Source organism: Schistocerca gregaria, chromosome 8, assembly GCF_023897955.1.
Source record: "Schistocerca gregaria isolate iqSchGreg1 chromosome 8, iqSchGreg1.2, whole genome shotgun sequence".
NCBI lineage: Eukaryota > Metazoa > Arthropoda > Insecta > Orthoptera > Acrididae > Schistocerca > Schistocerca gregaria.
In genome coordinates this window covers 34,341,842-34,346,136 of record NC_064927.1, presented here as the reverse complement: position 1 = coordinate 34,346,136, position 4,295 = coordinate 34,341,842, and the positions used below count along the sequence as shown (strand labels likewise).

Here is a 4,295-nt window from a genome sequence, read left to right as displayed (position 1 = left end):
CCGTGTGGCCTAATGGATAAGGCGTCGGACTTCGGATCTGTAGATTACAGGTTCGAATGCTGTCACGCTTTTGTTTTTCAAGTTCTGAAAAAGAAACATTACGTTTTAATGTAGCAATTGAGCAGTACGAAACCGTCTGAATGTTGCTGTTGACCATTTTTTGCTTGGAGATGCTCTTGAGCTTGAAACACACACAACAAGACCGGTGTTAACTAGCGAAATGGTCGGCAGAGTGCCGACACAGCGAGTTTTGACTATCACTTGCACATCTAAAACAACGTCGGAAAGTAACTCGTTCGGCTTTTGAGTCACATAAAGTATGTGTGTTAATTTTGACTCCACTAGCTCTGCATGTTGTCATGCAATTTCTTTACCTCTCAGAAATGATTATGACATAAAAGTGAAGTACGTGACGAGTGTGACGTTAGGAAAACATTAGGCATCATGGAGAGATTCTGTATGGGACCACCCACCCCAAACGAGTACTATGTGACGTGCTACCCGGGAGGTATTCACCGAGGTAGCCGGCTAGCGCAGTCGGTAGAGCGTCAGACTCTTAATCCCAGGGTCGTGGGTTCGAGCCAGACGCTGGGCGGAAAGGAATTTTGTTCCGCTGCAGGTGTAAATTACCGTTTTTCTGATTAACGAGATTTAATGGAAATAGCAACTTTAAACTTTGCCTACGTCTCTGTCAGTCGCAAGGAAGCTGTATTTGAAGGTGAAGGTGATTTTGTAGACATGTGTGAAAGACATGTTCTGAAATGCAAGTGTTGTTGTTTGGACAGCACATCGGTTACGTGTCAGATGTGTAGCCAAGCAGTAATTTGTCGCCATAGCTGCAAATATTAGCCGGTAATATGAAGTGTTGTCAGCTAAAGTCTGATGATGCAGACGACCGTAAGGACGAAGTACCCAAGAGTACCGCTAGGCCGCGCCTCTTTAGCTCAGTGGTAGAGCGCTGGTCTAATAAACCAGGGGTCGTAAGTTCCATCCTCACAGGAGAAAGATGAATTTTGGAAATCAGTTGCGCGTCGTGGCCGTATAGCAAACAGTACCTGTGATGACGAACAATTAGCGACAGGAGTTTTTTTAAGAATTACTCTCAGATGCGATTAAGGCGAATGGCGCAGATAAAGCATTTGCCAAAGCGGTACAGCATAAGGTGGGGCGAGGCAGTCTGAATTACATTTTATAGATGTATTTCTCACATATCTCAGAGCCTCTCGCGATATTCGTCGTCGTCGTCGTCGTCGTCGTCGTCGCCGCCGCCGCCGCTTCTGCAGAAGTAGCAAATGGCAATCGTAGCAAATGCGGCGAGGGACGCCCTGCCTTCGATTCCGAATGCACAAAGTGTGTGGTCTTGTTTCTCAGTCTATATTTGGTCGGTCACGTCAGAGGTTGAATGTAACGAATGGGTGGGAAAGAGCAAGGGGCAGCGGCTGTGTAGAACGAAAACACAAATCCTCAGTGGTATGAGCGTTTCGAGATGAGTCGTATACATGTAAATGTTGTTCGTCAGTGACCGTGTGGCCTAATGGAAAAGGCGTCGGACTTCGGATCTGAAGATTACAGGTTCGAATGCTGTCACGCTTGTGTTTTTCCAGTTCTGAAAAAGAAACATAACGTTTTAATGTAGCAATTGAGCAGTACGAAACCGTCTGAATGTTGCTGTTGACCATTTTTTGCTTGGAGATGCTCTTGAGCTTGAAACACACACAACAAGACCGGTGTTAACTAGCGAAATGGTCGGCAGAGTGCCGACACAGCGAGTTTTGACTATCACTTGCACATCTAAAACAACGTCGGAAAGTAACTCGTTCGGCTTTTGAGTCACATAAAGTATGTGTGTTAATTTTGACTCCACTAGCTCTGCATGTTGTCATGCAATTTCTTTACCTCTCAGAAATGATTATGACATAAAAGTGAAGTACGTGACGAGTGTGACGTTAGGAAAACATTAGGCATCATGGAGAGATTCTGTATGGGACCACCCACCCCAAACGAGTACTGTGTGACGTGCTACCCGGGAGGTATTCACCGAGGTAGCCGGCTAGCTCAGTCGGTAGAGCGTCAGACTCTTAATCCCAGGGTCGTGGGTTCGAGCCAGACGCTGGGCGGAAAGGAATTTTGTTCCGCTGCAGGTGTAAATTACCGTTTTTCTGATTAACGAGATTTAATGGAAATAGCAACTTTAAACTTTGCCTACGTCTCTGTCAGTCGCAAGGAAGCTGTATTTGAAGGTGAAGGTGATTTTGTAGACATGTGTGAAAGACATGTTCTGAAATGCAAGTGTTGTTGTTTGGACAGCACATCGGTTACGTGTCAGATGTGTAGCCAAGCAGTAATTTGTCGCCATAGCTGCAAATATTAGCCGGTAATATGAAGTGTTGTCAGCTAAAGTCTGATGATGCAGACGACCGTAAGGATGAAGTACCCAAGCGTATAGCTAGGCCGCGCCTCTTTAGCTCAGTTGTAGAGCACTGGTCTAATAAACCAGGGGTCGTAACTTCCATCCTCACAGGAGAAAGATGAATTTTGGAAACCAGTTGCGCGTCGTGGCCGTATAGCAAACAGTACCTGTGATAACGAACAATTAGCGAAAGGGGTTTTTTTAAGAATTACTCTCAGATGCGATTAAGGCGAATGGCGCAGATAAAGCATTTGCCAAAGCGGTACAGCATAAGGTGGGGCGAGGCAGTCTGAATTACATTTTATAGATGTATTTCTCACATATCTCAGAGCCTCTCGCGATATTCGTCGTCGTCGTCGTCGTCGTCGTCGTCGTCGTCGCCGCCGCCGCCGCCTCTTCTGCAGAAGTAGCAAATGGCAATCGTAGCAAATGCGGCGAGGGACGCCCTGCCTTCGATTCCGAATGCACAAAGTGTGTGGTCTTGTTTCTCAGTCTATATTTGGTCGGTCACGTCAGAGGTTGAATGTAACGAATGGGTGGGAAAGAGCAAGGGGCAGCGGCTGTGTAGAACGAAAACACAAATCCTCAGTGGTGTGAGCGTTTCGAGATGAGTCGTATACATGTAATTGTTGGTCGTCAGTGACCGTGTGGCCTAATGGATAAGGCGTCGGACTTCGGATCTGAAGATTACAGGTTCGAATGCTGTCACGCTTGTGTTTTTCCAGTTCTGAAAAAGAAACATAACGTTTTAATGTAGCAATTGAGCAGTACGTAACCGTCTGAATGTTGCTGTTGACCATTTTTTGCTTGGAGATGCTCTTGAGCTTGAAACACACACAACAAGACCGGTGTTAATTAGCGAAATGGTCGGCAGAGTGCCGACACAGTGAGTTTTGACTATCACTTGCACATCTAAAACAACGTCGGAAAGTAACTCGTTCGGCTTTTGAGTCACATAAAGTATGTGTGTTAATTTTGACTCCACTAGCTCTGCATGTTGTCATGCAATTTCTTTACCTCTCAGAAATGATTATGACATAAAAGTGAAGTACGTGACGAGTGTGACGTTAGGAAAACATTAGGCATCATGGAGAGATTCTGTATGGGACCACCCACCCCAAACGAGTACTATGTGACGTGCTACACGGGAGGTATTCACCGAGGTAGCCGGCTAGCGCAGTCGGTAGAGCGTCAGACTCTTAATCCCAGGGTCGTGGGTTCGAGCCAGACGCTGGGCGGAAAGGAATTTTGTTCCGCTGCAGGTGTAAATTACCGTTTTTCTGATTAACGAGATTTAATGGAAATAGCAACTTTAAACTTTGCCTACGTCTCTGTCAGTCGCAAGGAAGCTGTATTTGAAGGTGAAGGTGATTTTGTAGACATGTGTGAAAGACATGTTCTGAAATGCAAGTGTTGTTGTTTGGACAGCACATCGGTTACGTGTCAGATGTGTAGCCAAGCAGTAATTTGTCGCCATAGCTGCAAATATTAGCCGGTAATATGAAGTGTTGTCAGCTAAAGTCTGATGATGCAGACGACCGTAAGGACGAAGTACCCAAGAGTACCGCTAGGCCGCGCCTCTTTAGCTCAGTGGTAGAGCGCTGGTCTAATAAACCAGGGGTCGTAAGTTCCATCCTCACAGGAGAAAGATGAATTTTGGAAATCAGTTGCGCGTCGTGGCCGTATAGCAAACAGTACCTGTGATGACGAACAATTAGCGACAGGAGTTTTTTTAAGAATTACTCTCAGATGCGATTAAGGCGAATGGCGCAGATAAAGCATTTGCCAAAGCGGTACAGCATAAGGTGGGGCGAGGCAGTCTGAATTACATTTTATAGATGTATTTCTCACATATCTCAGAGCCTCTCGCGATATTCGTCGTCGT

The 4,295-nt window shown here is 45.8% G+C and overlaps 2 non-coding genes across 2 annotated transcripts; both read left to right on the top strand.

Moving 5' to 3' along the window:
* The first annotated feature begins 933 nt into the window (after window positions 1–933).
* Trnai-aau (transfer RNA isoleucine (anticodon AAU)) lies at window positions 934–1,005 on the top strand. Its single transcript has one exon. It is a non-coding gene; the product is annotated as a tRNA-Ile (tRNA).
* A 2,981-nt stretch (window positions 1,006–3,986) lies between these two features.
* Window positions 3,987–4,058, top strand: Trnai-aau (transfer RNA isoleucine (anticodon AAU)). Its single transcript has one exon. It is a non-coding gene; the product is annotated as a tRNA-Ile (tRNA).
* Window positions 4,059–4,295: the final 237 nt, after the last annotated feature.